This window comes from Dromiciops gliroides, chromosome 1, assembly GCF_019393635.1.
Source record: "Dromiciops gliroides isolate mDroGli1 chromosome 1, mDroGli1.pri, whole genome shotgun sequence".
In the NCBI taxonomy this organism is placed as follows: domain Eukaryota; kingdom Metazoa; phylum Chordata; class Mammalia; order Microbiotheria; family Microbiotheriidae; genus Dromiciops; species Dromiciops gliroides.
This window is the reverse complement of record NC_057861.1, coordinates 614745251-614764438: the sequence shown is the minus strand read 5'-3', so window position 1 is coordinate 614764438 and position 19188 is coordinate 614745251.

The window sequence follows — 19188 nt, the reverse complement described above, 5'->3', positions numbered from 1 at the left end:
CTCCCACCTCCAACCCTAAGAGGAGGTGGAACATAGTGGTAAGCTATGGTCCTGGTAGCACAGACTAGGTGAGGGACCTGGGGCAAATATAATTTCTGGACAAGGGCCTACAGAGAATGTGGAGGTATGGGAATAAATCATACCCCACCACTCCATTCTGTTGTCAAATAAAAAAGTTTGTTGAATTAGTCTTATACATCCAAAAGGTAACAAGAAACATCATTTTATGGAATATTTGTCCATCTCACATTGCAGAGCTCAGGATAAATACTCACAAAAAGACTAACATGAAAATAAAGCTTATGTACCAAAATCGACTGCATAGGTAGGGAAATCCAAGAAGAGGTAGACCAATTCTCATGAGAATGCCTTAAAATTCTCTAAATCATCATACGTGTTGATCCTTGGTAACTTTTATATAAAGGTGGGAATAGGTGGGAGGTAGAAAGAAATATAGGTGAAGAATGAGGAATGTGGTTGGTCAAATGCTTATAAACAACATAGAAACTATATTTCTACATCATGAATACTTTCCTTACAAGAATCAGTAAACACTAGACATGGTGATCAGCATAAAAAATGAAATTGATTGTATTTTCTAAGACAGGAAACAACTTATTACTGATATTGGTGTCATTCCTGATGTAGTTACCTCTGCATAGTCACCCTACTGACTGATTAAAACAAAGATCAAATTTAGGACAAAGAAGAATAAAAATTAAGGAAAGATATACATACAATTGAAACAATGTAATCCCAATCTATTCACACAAACTATGGATAAGGAAAAAGTGGGTAATGTATGGAAGGAAAGATAAAGACATCGACTATAATTATCTCAAAAAGAAGTTTAAACGATGAGAATCCATAAACCAGGAGACCAAAAAGTCCTAAAAATTGCCTTAGTCAGCAAATACTTGACGTCAAGCAGATAGATATGACAGCTAAGGACAGAAGTGGTTTAGAAAGTTTTTAAGTTTTACTGCCTCCTAAAAGAGAGAGTAGTTGTTGTGGGCAAAGCCAGCTAAAAAAAAAGTTTGGTGAGAGTAACAACTAAGCAAAGTTCTTTAAAGTTAAAACAGAAAGCACCACAAACAGGAGAAATGTGAAAAAGCTCTGCAAAGAATTTTGTAGCAAACTTTTTTGTAACATCTAACATCTCAGCCCAGATGGATACATGGAGAATATATAAATGACAGTACAGAGAAGAAAGATAGGAAAAGGGAAAGGATTAGATTAAGTGTACATGAAGGCTTTCCATGCTGGAGTTATATGGACACTGAGGACTGATTCACAAGAAATCAGAATAAGATATCAAAGATATGGAAAAACCCTATTATAATTGAAAAATTGTAAGCAAGAGAATATCAACAACTATCAACCTGTATGCTCATTTTCCCATCTATTAATGATACCTACCTCTCAGGGTTGTTGGAAGCATCAAATGAAATAGTATTTGTAAAGGTGCTTAGTACAGTGCCCGGCACATAGTGGGTGTTATATACATGATTATTTTCTTTCTGTCTTCTTGTCATCCACATACATATTTATGAGAATTGTCTATATATGCATTGAAGTTATACTTGAAGCTGTCAGGAGGATTAGTAGGGAGCAGAAAGGCAAGTAATATTCTACAGCAAATCGCTGCTTTATCATCACAAAATTGAAAGATACAGAGAACACAAAATACAAAATCCCACTGTTCTTATGTTTTGTTGATTTTAAAAATATATATATATTTGATTTTTTAGAACAAAACATACCCCTAAAGGCTTCCTGCCAAAAATTTCTCTCTGAATCATACATCAAAATCATTAAGTTTCCTTGAAAGACATAACAGAGATAACCTTGTCCAACAACTCTCTGATTATAGACATCATATAAGATGTAAAACATGAAAAAAGTTGCCAGGGATATTTGCCACAATAATGGAGGAGATTCAGCACAGAATACAAGTTGTGGATGCTGAGAGACTTCAGATAGTTCTGTTTTCAGATTACATTACATTGGTTGTATCAAGACCTGAGCGTTGCTTTCAAAATGGACAGGCATGGATGGGTTGCAATTTGTATCACTAGAGGGAACATCCAAATGAATGAGATTACAATTCCATCTGAGTGATTATTAGACCAAAAGCTGTGCTAATGCTTGTAGAGTCTCTAATAACCCAAAGTATCAGGACTTCACTGGCAAAGAACTCATCACCCTCAAGCTCTATCTTAGTTTGTTTCTCCCTGCTGGTAGAAGGGAGAAAGGATGGAATTAGCCTAACTTTTTTATTCTCACTCCCTTGAATTACTAGGCACTTCCATCTGCTCTACCAGTTTCTCAGGCAAAGTCATGTGCTATAGTCTCATCTTTTTATACCAATTTCCTGAATGCAATATGAGAAACTTAATCCACCTCTACCCATTTCATCTCTTCTTTGCAGTTGCCACTTTTCCTTTGGAAACTCTTCATTGTTTCTCTCTTCTTGAATTGCTCTCCATTACCAACCCCACTCATCCAAATACCTTGATACAAGCTCATTTTATTTTGAGAGATCAACAAAATCACATAGTCCATAGATGCCCTATGATGAACTTATGGGAGGACACAAGCAAGAGTCTTACAGGATGGGCAAACATGGATGGACTGGGATCTGTAGCTTGGGAGGGAATATGCACACTGATGAGATCACAGATCCATTTGAGGATGTGAGTATAGCCATATGGTTTCCAATTATGGAACACTGTAATCTCAAGAATTAAAATTGTGAGTGACCCAAAGGGCAATGGTAAAACATATGGTAGGCAAAAAATAGGCTGCAGTGAGTTGCCAACTATGACTTGCATACAAAATAACAAAAATTGTATTATTCATGAGATATATGGATTGAAAAAAGAAGTACAGTGGACAGGTAGTGAGAGTGAAGATTAAAAGGTGGACAGTTCAGTTGTAGTATTGGTTTTCATTGGGTGCTAAAAGTCCTAGGAAAAATCTCGAATACAAGACTCCCTATCAAACTTCACTAGGAGGACATAAATGAGAGTGACCTAAGTTCAGAATGGGTGAATGGGTAGGTTGTAATCTGTGTCATTGGAGAGGACACCATGTTGACGTGATCACAGATCCACTGAAATATTGAGAGTATTGAAGTACAAATGAGATAGGGGATGAAAGAGAAAAAAATTCCTATATTTGCTATATGAATTATTATTCATTTTATATTAAACACATAAAGAAAGATTTATATAGCTTTTTATATTTTGCACAAATCTTCATATATGTTATTTTTCTTGAGTCTCCCCAAAACCTTGTATGGCAGATACTACTGATATTATGACCTCCATTTCTTTCTTTTTTTTTTTTTTGGTGAGGCAATTGGGGTTAAGTGACTTGCCCAGGGTCACACAGCTAGTAAGTGTTAAGTGTCTGAGGCCGGATTTGAACTCAGGTACTCCTGACTCCAGGGCCGGTGCTCTATCCACTGCACCATCTAGCTGCCCCTATGACCTCCATTTCTTAGATGGGGAATGAGTTTCAGAGAACTAATCACATAGCTAGTAAAGATGGAATTTGAACCTAGGATCTTTCTGGCTCCAATTCCAACCTTTTTACTAAATATATATATATATACACTATGATGTCTCAGTGGAAGGAATTGTCTCCATAGATAGTGAGTTTTCTGTCATTAGAAGTGTGCATGTTAAAGTGGGGTGAGGAGAGGGGGAACCATTTGTGAGGAATGCTTTATGGGGCCTTTTTACATGTGTGGGGTGTTTGAACCAGATCACCACAGATGTCTCATCTGAATCTGGGATTTTCAGAGTCTGTGACTAGGCTTTGGGGTTGGATGGAATGCCTACATCAACATTGCCAGAGCCCAGCTGTTTCACTTGTCTAGACAAAGCCTTGGTCTCTTGGTTGTGTTCTTGGCAGAATTCCACAAGTTGTGATGAGTAATACAAACGGATTCTATTTTAAAGATGCTAATTACTCTTTAAAAACACTATTATAGGACTCTGCATTAGCTCTTTTTAAAACAGAAACAGCCAAATGACAGTTACAATAAGTCTCATAAGTACTATAACGTAGAGGAGGCTGTTTCGAAGTAATGTTCTTTTTATAGTTCACATGAAGCTTAGCAATTTCATGATCAGGAAGAAATGCTTCATTCATGTTTAAAATTATTTTTCAGCATGGCCCGAAATAATCTTGTTCCTACAAATGAATATAATTGTATAGGGAAAATTTTACATAACATGTTTCCTGGGCAAAACTAGAGACTTTTCTTCAATTCAATTCATTTCAACTGTCATGGGACATCTATTTTTGTGTCCAGTGATGCGCTGGGGGATACGGAATTATAATAGGAGAATTTCAAGACCTAGCGCCTATCCTGAAGGATTTTACAATTTGATTGGGGATACAAGACTTATATACATGAAACAACTAGGGAACAAAACTCAAGGAAAGTAACAAGCAAAAGTACTTCTCCAGTGTCTCATCATGTCATGGAGGTGACTTCCATTGTTAAAAGCATTGCTAGAGGGGAAGCTAGGTGGCACAGTGGATAGAGCACCGGCCCTGAATTCAGGAGAACTTGAGTTCAAATCCAGCCTCAGACACTTAACACTTACTAGCTGTGTGACCCTGGGGAAGTCACTTAACCCCAATTGCCTCACCAGACAAACAAACAAACAAACAAAAGCATTGCTAGGAAAAAAAATGCATTGCTAGAAAACACAAATTCTAACAGTTTCTATTCAACTGGAAAGACTTTGGTATGGACTCGGGATGGTCTTTTGGCCTTCTTTTGTCTGAGGACTAGATTAGATAATTTTGCAGAGGCCTATAATCAGAAGGTTTGTTACTAGGTGATGATCTCATTTATTTCTCTATTTTTGGCTTAACAACTCATTATACTGGCTGCTAAGACATGGCGGAGTTATGATCTGTGTTGATGAAGGAAAGACCAATAATGATAAAATCACCAGCCCTTGAAATGAAAGTAAACCAGCATATTAAAGATCTATGCTATATTGATATGTGGACCAAAATTTCCCATCAAATATGACTTATAAAAAATGAGGGAGGGGGCAACTAGATGTCACAGTAGATAGAGCACCAGCCCTGGATTCAGGAGGATCTGAGTTCAAATCAAGCCTCAGACACTTAATAATTACTAGCTGTGTGACCCTAGGCAAGTCACTTAACCCCAATTGCCTCACACACACACACACACACACACACACAAAAGAGAAAAAAATGAGGGAGTCTACCTAGTGATATAACCAACCACAGAATCAGGAAGAACCCAAGTTCAAATCTGCCTTAGACACATATGGGATTTTTTTTAAATAAAGTATTTTATTTTTTTCCCATTACATGTAAAGACAGTTCTCAACTTTTGTTTATACAGGCTTTCCAATTTCAGATTTTTCTCCCTCCCTCCCCTCCCTCCCCCCTCCCCCAGACAGCAGGCAATCTGATATAGGTTATATATATATATATATGCACATAATAACATTAAACATATCTCTGCATTAGTCATGTTATAAGAGAAAAATCATAGCAATGATGAAAAACCTCAAAATAGAAAAACAGCAGCACCAAAAACAAAAGAAATAGTATGGTTCATTCAGCATCTATATTCCACAGTTCTTTTTATTTATTTATTTTCCTGGATTTGGAGATCCTCTTCTATCAAGAGTTCCCTGGAACTCTTCTGTACCATTGCATTGGTGAGAAGAATATAGTCCATCACAGTAGATCAACACACAATGTTGATGATACAACACATATGGGATTTTAACCCTGGGCCAATCATTTCACCTCTTAGTGGCCCAGAAAATTTTTCTTAGACCTTAAGTTACAGAGAAGATGCCAATCTGCATGTTAGGGGGAGTTTCTTCATCAGAAGTTTTCTATACCAATGAAATCATAGATATATAATCCTTCTCTAGGTTTTTGTAACAGTACTTTCTTCTGGGTCTCCTCCTTCGTATCTGTCTTCTTTTCCATCTCCTTTGTTGGTTCATTATCTACATCAAACATGTAGCCCACTTCCCACATGTATCCCACAACACTTTTGAATGCAGCCCCAACCTGATAAAATGTAATTGGGAAATATTTAACAAAATAAATAAACAATACAATAAAACACAGATAACATGACATTTTAAAATGAAGTCAATATAGAGTCCACAGGGATCCTTATTATGGACTAATAGTCCTCGTTTCTATTTGAGTTTGACACCATTGATGTATGTTATGCACCTTATGGTGAATATTCTCCAAGGCTCTGTTGTATGCTCTCTCTCTCTCTTTCTCAATGAACTTATCTGCTCCCATGTTTTTATTATTATCTCTATGCTGATAATATCCACTCCCAATATCTCTACTGAGCTTCAGTTCCATACCATCAATTAAACATTTCAAATGGGTGTTCCAGAGACATCTCAATTTTTATTAAGTCCAAGAGAACTTATTATTTCCACCCTGTCCCAAACCTTCCCTTTTGCAAACTTCCTTATTTCTGTTGAAGGCATTCTTGTTCCTGTCTTCTAGGTTCATAAACTCATTATTATAGTAAACTCTTCATCCTTCCTCAACCAAGAATTACCTAATTGTTTAATCAATTACCATCCCTACTTGCCCAGCATTCCTCACATTTGTCTCTTTTTCTCTTTTTTTTTCTCATGCAACCACTCAGTTCAAGTCCTCATTACCTCTCACATAGATTATTGCAAAAGCTTCCTAATTAGTCTCCCAATGTCAAGTCTCAAGTCTCCTCATTCCAGTTCCATCCTATACACATCTGATAAAGGGATTTTTATCAAACCTAGATCTGACCACATCGCTTGCCTACTCAATAAACTACAGTGGCTCCCTATTACTTCTAGAACAAAACAAAACATCCTCGGTTTTGTTTGGCCCCGAACTACCTTTCTAGCTCCATAGTACATTTTTCTCCTCTTGAACTATAATCTAGCCAAATTGGACTGCTCTCTGTACCTCATATATGACATACCATTCATCTCTTTGTGCTGGGTATCCCACATGCCTGGATGTACTCCCTCCTCACATCTGCCTTACAAAAGTAGAAGTCTACTCTACTCTTTTCCTTCAAGACCAAGCTTGAGCTGCTTTCTATGTGAAGAATTTCCTGATTCCCGCCAACTGCAAATTCCTCCCCCCTGCAAAGCCTTTATAGTACTTTTTTTATAGCTATTCTGTATAAAGAATATATGTCAAATATATACATATATACTATATAAAACATACGAACACAATGTATATATTATAGAATATAAAAATATTCGTATATACAATATATGAGACATAAGGCATATATTACATAAGTTCTTGTCTCTCCCATTAGAATGTAAGCGAAATCCTTGATAGGAGGGATTGATTCTTTGTATTTATGTCCTTATGCAGGGCTTGGCACATAGTAGAAACCTAAATACTTGTTGATGGATTCCCCCATAAACCTAGATGCAGTCTGTAATAGTAATTTTTTGGCATATACAAATATATTTATATAATATATGTATACTAATACATATATAAATGTATATATTTACATGTATATATAGATAGATTTATATATAGTCTGTTTGAAGAAAACTTGTTTTAAAGATGTGACATACTTTGGGGTATCTATACACAAGTGTTCTTGGAACTCAAAACAGGGAGTGATATAAGTAAGTCTCAGGTTAGTCCTCAAGGGAAAAAAACAAAACAAAACTTGATGAAGGGGGAAAAACCATCTCTAAGAGATTATCTAAGTGAACTAGAAAGTGCCTTCTACCCCTTGATCCTTTGTATATCTTACATTACCAGGATTCTAGACAGCTATGGCCATACATCAAATGTAAAGCCCAAAAGGTGGTGACATGACTCATTAGGTTATTGCAGAGCTTGGATAAAGCATTGGTATACACTAGGTAGGTTTAAAAATTGTATCTTTTGTGTGTGTACCACATGTCCATTTTCACTCAAGCACATGACTTTACTTGTCACAAAATAAATGCTCACCAGCCATAGGGTGAAGAATTTTCTGGCATTAAAATATATGCATTTATGGGGGCAGCTAGGTGGCACAGTGGATAGAGTACCGGCCCTGGAGTCAGGAATACCTGAGTTCAAATCCGGCCTCAGACACATAACACTTACTAGCTGTGTGACCCTGGGCAAGTCACTTAACCCCAATTGCCTCACTAAATATATATATATGCATTTATTTTTAAAAAGTTTTAAAAGTGTCACTTATATTCTCTATGTTTTATATATTAGATGACTGTCTTTTCCCCCTGCTTAGCTGTATAGCCTGTTCTACTCTGAGCTAAACCAAGGATTCTCTTTTAATCCTGCCCTTTGTCTCCTGCTTGAGAGATTGACAGCCAGTCATGGGCTGTTGTGGTTGCCACGATGAAGTACTGCCCCATAGTACACCACTTGAAAATTTGATCACAAATACTACAGAGTAATATGACTGGAGGAAAGATTCCCAACTCGTCTCCTTACTTTTGCAGTTATTATTCCTTGAATTGTTCTCCCTCCTTACTTCTGTCTATAAGAATCTCAGGTTTCCTTCAAGACTCAGTTTAAGTGTGACTTTCTGCAGTGCCCCAACCCCCAGCTGCTAGTACCTTTCTCTCTAATTTTTTCCATTTATTTTGAATGAATCTGTCATGAACCTATTTCTGTACATGTCATTTCCCCCACTAGAATGCAAGCTTTTTAAGGGCAGAGTTTTTGGGTTTTTTGTTGCATCTCCAACCCTTAATGCATTAATTGCCTGACACATAGTAAGCACTGAACAAATGTTGATGGATTAAATGATCCAACCTAAGGAAAAGGTGAAAATGGACAAGAAAGAGGACTTGGTGACGCTGGCCAACTTAATAATATTTCCATAGTAAGCCAGGTTAATCTGTTTCCTTGGGATACCCAGAGATTACTTCAGAAGATCCCTGAAGCATAGAGACACCAAGCAGAGGAAACAGATGACATAGCTCACTGAGGAGCTCCAGTCAGGAGGCCAATGCAGAGGAGGCAATTGGGGACTGCAAAGATCTGTAGTTCAACATAGACTTAGGAGAAGGAAACAGGCTGGATTGGGAATTTTTTGTAACCAAGGGGAAGGATGGAAAGATGGAGTCCATCTTCCAGGTTATCCATGAGGAAAATTTCCCAAATTCTGGGTTGGGGCTTAAACCAAGCCTAATAGGTGGCCTGGGCTCTTTGAGCAACAAGGAGTCTTTGAAAAAGGGGTGGCAACTATAATGACAGTCACAATAGGCAAATTATTCCAATGACAGTTGTCTTGGGAGTATAACATAGACCAGGTCAGGGTGTCTTTCCCTCTCTTTTTTGTCTCATCAATCAAATCAATTAAGTGACCTCATGAGAGAGATACTAGGCATTCAGTTAGATAAGTCCAAGTTGAACATTGCATTAAATGTTTTATCTGGGATCATAAATTTCCAATTTTCATCCCTTCTGTAGCAGCAACTGATATCAGAATGCTAATTAGCTGTGAAACTAATTTTCATGTCATAGTGAAATTATAGGTTAGGGTTATTTTTTTTAAAAGAATAAAACACCCCTCCCCACCCCAACAATCATTCCAGCACTCACATACCCTCCACTCTTCTGTCCAGCCATGAATATCACCAGAAATGGAGAGGAGCTTCAATATACTCTTTATCTTATATGTCAAAGATATTTGCACTTTAAAATGATGGCAGATAGAAAGGATTGAGCTCTTTTTATTGTTTTTTCTCTTCGTGTTTTTAACGTAAAATTTAATGCTATATTAGCATGACTATTCTTTTAAAAATAAGCTTAGAATTAAAATAGCCTCTACCTGTGGTTACCTCCTCCTCTAGGATCCAAATAAGCAGCAAAAGAGTTGCCAGACATGCTGAGGGCTTGAAAATCCTTGGGATTTGGAATCCAATTAATTGCCTGGCCACTGCTGTTAGGGTTGGGTAAGGCATGGTCTCATTTACTGGCTTTTACCAGTGGAGGGGAAAAATTAGTGTGAGGAAAACAGAGGAAAGGGGGTAAATAGGGAGGAGATGGGTTGTTAGGGATCCATGAACTTACAATAAAACTCCAAACACTTTTCATTGTGTCATTCTTTTCAAAAACTATGGGGTTTGAAGCTTAATATCTTAGATATAAAAATTCCATAATAACTTCCCAAAGATACATACCAGAATGCATGGGACAGACACTCATTGGCTGGATAGCCCAGTAAATGCCTTTTGGGGACTTACATACCCAAAGAGCTGAAATATGCTTAGGAGCTCTACAGCCAAAGTAACAGTATCCTTCCCCTTTCCTCTTAACTCGGTACTAATTCACCTTCCCTTTTCATACAGTCTCATCCATACCTGACAACATAAAGGGGTGATATGGTGGATAGAGTGCAGGGTTTAGACTCAGGAAGACTCCTCTTTCTGAGTTCAAATCCAGCCTCAGACACTTAATATCTTAATAGGCAAGTCATCTATCCCCATTTTCCTCAGTTTCCTCATCTGTAAAATGAGCTGGAGAAGGAAATGACAAACTGCTCCAATATCTTTGTCAAGAAAATCCCAAATGGGGTCACAAAGAGTCAGATATGACTGAAAATTACTGACCTGTAACAACAAAACAGTGTCTAGAGAGTTGAATGTGGAGTCAGGAAAATGAGTTTGAATCCTGTTTCACATGATTTGGGATACTTGGTAAATCACTCAGCTCTCAGCCTCACGTCTACAAAATCAGAAAAAAATAATAGTACCTGAACCACACAGTAGCTGTGAGAATAAAATGAAATAATATATGAAAAATTCTCTGCCTTAAAAACATTAGCTGTTATAACCTACATATCTATGCTCATACATTTTCTATGTTCTTAACTAATTTTCTTCCTTCATTAGTTCTATGGTGAGCTACCTACAGTCTGTGTCTTTTATTCCAACTACTCCTACAAAACCTCTTGGAGATTCTACTTGGCCAACCTTTACTATCACTATGTACCAAGCAATGGTCAGGAGTCATCCTGATCTGACATGCAAGAAAAACCAACAATTGCATTGCTCACTTGCCTTTCCTCCAAATTTCCAACCTTACCAATGGTTCAGGTACATGCAAGAGTGGGGTGTCACCCCACCCCAATTAATCACAGAAAGTCCAGACATTGTGATTAAGTCCATCTATAAGGTAATCAAGTTGGGAATAAATCATTTTATTCAATTTGAAAGAACTATAGTACTTTGACCCTTGAATGAAGGCAGATAACACCAAATTTTGTTTCTTCACTAGGGTTACATTTTATGACTGATTTAAAGAATCAGATACACCTCTAGGACAATAAAAACAGGAATCAATTAAGTGATGAACCAGTCAGGTGATAGAAGAGTTCCAGGTTTCAAATTTGAAAATTGGAGCCAAATATCTAAGAAAGAAATCCGTCCCTGGAGTGGGATGGGGTTGGGGTGAAAGAAGAGTTTCTCTCTCACTTTTCCCTTCCCTTTCCAAAAATCAAACACATCATTGGAGACACTGGGCCAGAAGCAGATAGTGCATACTGTGCTACTCATTACTATACTATTAATTAGTGTGCTATTAATTCTGGAGGTTATTTTCCTCACTTTTACTACTACTTAGTTCATATAGTCCTTAAGTCTGCCCAGTGAAACACTGTGTATGTCCCTTGTAAAGTTCTTGGACATCACTCAAGTCTTGATCAAGACAAACCCAGGAACTCTATTAAAACAATTACAAAACGCTTTTCACACAAATAAAATCAGATCTAAATAATTGGAAAAATATCAATTGCTCATGGATAGGCTGAGCTAATATAATAAAAAAGAAGTTCTCAAACTCCTATTATACATTAATCTAATCATTTATGTAAAGTGAAATCTTTAAATAACAAAGGGTATCCACAAGGATTTAAGAAGGGAGGAGGTATCACTGGAGTTGATGAAAGATCACAGTGTTATAGGTTTGCGGTCCAGTGGCAAGATACACACACACAAACACACAAACACACACACACACACACACTCTCTCTCTCTCTCTCTATATATATATATAAACACTCTTTTGCTACTTGTTTGGATCCTAGAGGAGGAGGTAACCACAGGTAGAGGATATATATATGTATGTATGTATGTATGTGTGTGTGTGTGTGTGTGTATATATATATATATATATATATATATATATATATATATATATATATATATATATATATATATATATATATATATATATATATATATATATATATATATATATTAGGACAACCAGAGATGGCCCTGGATATTTAAGGCAATTGGAGTGACTTGCCCAGGGTCACACAGGTAGTGTCTGAGGTGAGATTTGAAATGAGGTCCTCCCAACTTCAGGGCCAATGCTCTATCCATTGCATCACCTAGCTGCCCTGTTATAGGGCTAGAGCTGAAAGGGACTTCACCTAGTCTAACCTGCTCATTTTATGGCTGAGAAAATAGAGTCTTAGGAAGGCCCAGTTTTCATAACCAAATGTAGAGCTCCAGACCAAACCATACAAGAATGAGAAACCAAATAGAGGCATAGTACAACTCAGGTCAATGAGTCAACAGTGTGCCATGCACTTTACTAAGGGCTAATGATACAAAGGCAACAACACACTTCATACCTTAAAGGTGCTCACATTCTAAACGGGGAAACAACATGTAGACAATTTGGTACACGTAAGGTAGAGAGATACAAGAGATAGGAGCTACTCTGAGATGGGAAGACCTTAGCAGCTGAGGTGGAGAAAGGAGAGGGTGAGAAAGGTCTGTGGAAGGTCAGATTTGAGCTGATTCTTGAAGGAAGCCAGGGGAACTAAGAAGTGGAGATAAGGTGGCAGAGAATTCCAGGTGTGGGGGATAGACAGTCCAAAGGCTCCTTGGAGATGAAGTGTTGTGTCACTGTTATGGAGCTATTGAGTCTGTGTAAGGAGACTGGAAAATTAGGAAGGAGGTAGGTGATAAAGAGCATTAAATGCCAAACTGAGGAATCTATATTTGATCCTGGAGCTAATAGGCAGTCACTGGGACTCAATGAGCAGGGGGAAAAGTTATATGTGACATGGTCAGAAAAATCATTATGCCAGCTACATGGAAGATGGATTGGAATAGGAAGACAGTTGAGATAAAGGGAATGACCTTTTACAGGGTGATTGCAGTAGTCCAGGCTAGAGGTGCTGAGGTCCTGAAATATGTGAGTAGAGAGAAGGTAGCCATCAAAGATTTTAGGAGTATCCATTGACAAGAGGAAGGAAGACATTTAGGCTAAGAATAGTGAGGTGCTAAAGGTAGAAAATCTGATTAAGAAGTTTCCTGCTTGGAGCAGGATTAGAATTAAATATGTCATTTGGACTCTCAGAGGGCGCGGCCATATCTGAAGCAATCATTTTGTTCATAATATGTGTGTGTTTACTATTGAGGCCAGCTAAGATAACTCAATGAACTGACAAATACCAGCATTTTTTAGGGAGGAAACAGGAACCATTACATTTTGACAATGCAGAGCCAGTCAGACCTGGTTTCAATTAACAGGGAGACAGAGAGACAGAAAGACAGACAGACAGAGAGACAGGAAAACAAATTTCAAAAAGGATGATGTGTGGGGGCTGCCCATTAAGCAGGCATGTAAGCAAAAGTGGGAAGGAAACAGTTGGCCAAGCCATGTGTACTGTCCTCTCTAGCACTAATTAAATGGGGTTTTTTGGGGAAAAGAAAAGATGCTGAAGACAACCCAATACCCTGGACAGTTCCTGGAAATGGCAGGAAATAGTCAGCAGTAGCTTTATTATGAAATGATTCTGGAAGGCATGCATTCATTCATTCATTAAATATTGATTGCTTGAGTACAATGTACATTTTTGGCATATAAGCACAGCCACAGATTCTGCAAGCCATTCCTAACTGAAATATCTTATAGCCATTGAAAATCAATGCCCCATATCAATTGCTGGCTTTTAAGGGTGTGTTTCATCATAGGGGTATTTGAGTGTTTTAGAAGGAGAAGGGTAAAGATAGTTCATTTGACTGGGCCTTGCCTTTGGAGAGGAGCAATATACATATATGGAGACTTATGAGGTCTCTGGGGGGCTTGTCTCTACCTGAGATTTGTAATTTATAATGTTTGGAAAATTTGTGTGCAAGCCTTGGGGAATCACAATTATAGTATCTTACATTTTCACAATACTTCATTTACATCCATTTTCTCATGTCATTTTAAAAAAATCTTTCAGGTTGGCAGAACAAATATTATTATCCCATTTTATCAATCAAACTGAGAAGTTATATGACTTGCTATGTTATATGATCCAGAGATGCTAAGTGGATATTTCAAGACTTTATAAGATTGCAGACTTATAGATACAGAGGTGTGAGAGACCTTAGAATCCATCTAACCCAATCTCCTGATCTTGCAGAGAAGGAAACTGGGACCCAGAGATATTAAGCAATTTGTCCAAGGCCATACAGGTACCTGTACCAGGTAGGATTTCAGGTCCTCTGACTAAAAGTCCAGTGCTCTTCTATACTATACTACACTGAATTGTAGACTCTATGGAGGGGAGTAATGTGTAATAAAACTTGAAAAGTAGGAAGTATTCCCTATAGGATCATACTCATTTAAGTTATTTTTGGTTAGAATATTGGTTTTGGAATACTTTATTCCAGGATGTCCTCTCATTTTTTTTAGTAGAAGCTGCCAGGTCATTGTGATCCTGATTGTAGTTCCTTGGTGCTTAAATTGCTAGTTTCTAGTTATTTGAAGTTTTTTGTTTCTTTTTTTTCCCCCTCAGACATAGGGAATGCTGAATTTTGGTTATGACATTCTTGGGACTTCTGCTTTTAGAGTTCCTTTCAGGAAATTACTGGTAGATTCTTTCAAGATTCTCTTTTCCCTTTAGTACTAAAGGATCTAAAAAGTTTTCATTTATAATTTATCAAAGTATAGAGTCCAGGCTTTTTAAAAAAAAATCATGGTTTTCAGGACATCCAATGATTTTTTTTCCAAGACTGGGTCTCTTAATTGCTAAAGCAACTGCAATTCACAGACCTGACCCCAGTATTGGTTTGACCAGCTCCATTTCCTACCTCGCCCAGTTTACCTCTCCCCAGGAAGCTCAGTTTCCCTTCCCCATCCCTTCCTTATCTCAAAAGCTCACAATAATGATTCCAGACTGGATACAGATACCCTCTCAATTTGTTTGTTTTTGGTTTTGTTTTGTGGGGCAATGACGGTAAAGTGACTTGCTCAGGGTCACACAGCTAGTTAAGTGTCAAGTGTCTGAGGCCAGATTTGAACTCAAGTCCTCCTAAATCCAAGACCAGTGCTTTATCCACTGTGCCACCTATATGCCCCTACCCTCTCAGTTTGAACCCTACTATAGGGATCCATCAATAGCCTCCTCAGTAGCAGCACTCACAGACTTTTTTTTTTTTTTAGTGAGGCAATTGGGGTTAAGTGACTTGCCCAGGGTCATGCAGCTAGTAAGTGTTAAGTGTCTGAGGTCGGATTTGAACTCAGGTACTCCTGACTCCAGGGCCGTTGCTCTGCACCACCTGGCTGCCCCAACTCACAGACTTTTTAAAATCACACTTTAGTGATTCTTAAATTACCTCTTGACCTGTTTCCCAGGTTAATTGTTTTTTTATATAAATTATCTTGTATTTTCTTTTTTTTTTAATCTTTTGATTTTCTTCTAATATTTTTTGCTGTTTTAAGAAACAGTTGATTTTTATTTGGCATATTCTAGTTTTCAGAAAGTCAATTTTTTAGGTAAAGTTTACTAATTCCTTTTTTTATTCTCCTATAAATTTTGTCCTTCAGAACTTTTTATCTCTTGATGAATTCATGTTTTCTAGGTATTCATGTAGTCCTTGTGGGAAATCTTTTTTTTTTTTAATCTTTTGAGCCTCTGCATAATATTCTCATGGAGTTACTTTGCTGTGTTTTATGGAATATCCTTAGATTTGTAATTTTTGATATACTTATTTCTCTTCAATTGAAGCTTTGTGCTAGGTCCAGACACAGTTTTGGGAGGGGTGACTGGCTATGATTGGTAAAAAGTCCTCTATGTCAACTCAGGACAGAATGCTAGAGATCTAGGAGCCCCTGAGCCTGAGCTATCCAGGTATGACTGCTTTGGGGCTACACTGGTCATCTTGTCCTGTCACTCTCTGGCACTTCCAAACTTACCAACTGGGCTTTTCTGGATCCTCTAGGGAGCTCATGAAACCCTCTTCTCTAGGTGCCTCTAAACACAGAGCCTTGTGGTCTATACACATCTCTGGCCTGTCTCTGGTCACACTCGGGGAAGGGGCTGACTTTGCTGGTGGGCTGAGCCATGGGCTTCTGGCTGACTTTTTGTACAATTCTGGGATGGAAGAAGTCATTGAAGTTACCTAGTGTATTCTATCTTGATCATTATTTGGTCTGTTGTGAATTTTAGGGGTTAGCTGGAGTAGGTATGTGGGACCTGGGAGGTCTGTCTTTCATTCAGGCTGCTCTCATGACTGTAATTAGACAGGGAAATGTACAGTATATTATGTTTTTACTAAAGTAATTGACATAATCCCTAATGATAGCCTTGTGGACAAGATGGAGAAATATGTGATGTATTATACTGTGCTTATGTGGAGTATTAACTAACTGAACAACTGAATCCTGGAGGACCTTGTGTGTTGTTGGGCGTGAAACACAATACTTGAACCTCTATTGTTAGGACCTCCATTCTACACAGCTAGGTCAGAGTAAACCACCAGTCAGATGTGCTAGCTAAAGACTACATAGTCTTTACTAATGCAGGTAATAAGATCTTACACACTAAAAGTGAGTCAAAAGAATGGGTTGAGTAGACTATACTATCACCTCGAAGCCAAGCCAAAGAGAGTGTCTCCCAGAAAGCAGAAACTGCTAAGGGTTAAAGAAGTAGAAGATGTGGGATCTCCCCAAAGAATGTAAGCTATGTGAGGGCAGGTACTGATTTTCTTTTTGTCATTTTATTTATAGCCCTTAGCCCAGTGTACTACATATAGCAGGTAATTAATAATGCTTGTTATGTTGCATTGGATGAGGAATTGACCTAGATAAATCAAGGAGCAGCAATGATGAGAGGTGACACAGACATAGGGAGGTTTGAGCAGGCTGATGTACTGACTGACTCTGTTTTCTCAAATCCTTATCAATTGAGAAACACCTCAAGCCTTCAGGACCCTCATTAGCCCCCATGGGACATGTGGCGGTGGGATTGCTCTTATTCCTGGAAGGATGTTCTACATGTAACCTACTTTCCTTAGCTTCTATGAATGTTTCCATGGTGGTGGTTTTGTTGTTCAGTTGTTCCAGTCATGTCTGACTCTTCATGACCCATTTACAAATGAGGAAATTGAGACAAACAGGGTTAAGTAACTTGCCCAGGGTCACACAGCTAGTAAGTGTATGAGGCTAGATTTGAATTCAGTTCCAGCACTCTATGCACTATGGCATCACCCAGCTGCCTATTTATATGGTAGTGAGCTCCTGTCACCATTCTTCCTCTTTTGAACATTTAAGCAACAGTTTTAACCTGGTGCTTATGAACTTGTTTTTAAAAATATTTTGATAACCATTTTTTGGTATTGCCTATTTTGTAATCATATGTATTTTATTTTATGCATTTAAAAACATTCTTCTGAGAAGGGATCCCTAAGCTTTGCCAGACTGAGGAAGGAGTCTGGAAAACAAAACAAAACAAAAGATTAAGACCATTTGCTTTAAAGTATTTACTGTATGTAATATTTAGTTGTTGTTGTTGTTCTCAAAGAGAACCAATGACATCAGGAGGGTGATGTCTTGATTTGCAAGTCAATTGAATTTGAGTGAAGTAGAGCTGTGCAAAGTCATCAGCCTCAATCTCTTCTCCACAGTCATCAGAATCCAGTGGCAAGATATACGTCAGGACACCTAGTGATGGCCCTGGATGTAGTGGGAGACCCTGCCCCTTTTAAGCTAAGGTTCTCAGTTTGTCCCAGGTAATACTCATTCAGTAATTAAGGGCTAGGTCAGAATGGAGGCAAAAGGTGGCCTAGTTTGACATCACAAAAGAATCAGTCTGGTTTGGAAGATGCTCAAAATTTCTGGCCAGAACAGAAACAATTGCTATTTGCACTCACTCTGAGTCATCAAAACCCAAACAATGAGCCTAATATTTGTTTAGCCATTACTGACAGAATGTCTCATGAAGTTTCTTGAAATTAAATATTTACAGCATGGATTTTCTTCCACATTCTAAAAACTTGCTTTCCCATGGAGATTTTAAGGCAGAAACCATGATTTAGTCTTCTTTTGCAGCCCTCATGGTGCATAGCCCATTGCTTTACATGAAAGAGGCAGGTAATAAATATTTGTGCCATGACAGAAAAGCTTAATCTTCATCTCTTTCAATTTTGTCTTTATATTCCCAGTGTTTAACATAGTTCCTGGTATATAGTAAGTACTTAATAAATATCTGTTAATTGGTCAATTGATCTGTAATCACCAAATTAGGAGATTATACATGAATTGAGCTTTTTTTTTTGTAACCCACTAGTTTATTTAACATTTAACAGACCTCCTTAAGACACATTAGAAAAATGCTTTTAAAAACAATTTTCCTAGGTGACAATAGTGTGAACACAACCAGAATTTATTACTTTATTAAACTAAATCAGTTCCCCATTTTGATGTGTATCCAATGGATAATGAAAATAAAGTTATCTGTTAAATAAAATAGAAAATTAAATTGAGAAGAGAAATGTCAGTCTACAAATTTGTCAATCATTCATTGACAGTAGCCATAACATGTGTTCCAAATGTCTTCTTTTCCAATCCTTGAAATCCTCTTCCTTTTCTAACTTTAATATGTGTCAATGACACTTCCAATATGTTCTAGAAAACTGTCACGTGCTATATACTTAGAGTTTGTTTAGTCGCATTAAAATTTTAACCTTTCTAAGTTTGTCATATGACTACCTTCTATGCATTCTACACCTTCCTTGTGCTGTGTTCTGTTCCTCATGCAGTGTGTTCTTCTGTCTCTGTTTCTTTGCTCAGAAATTCCCTATACATAGAATGCCCTCCTTCTCTTTGCCTTTTGAAGTTTTACCATTTTTTTTTTTAAAGCCCAACTCCTCT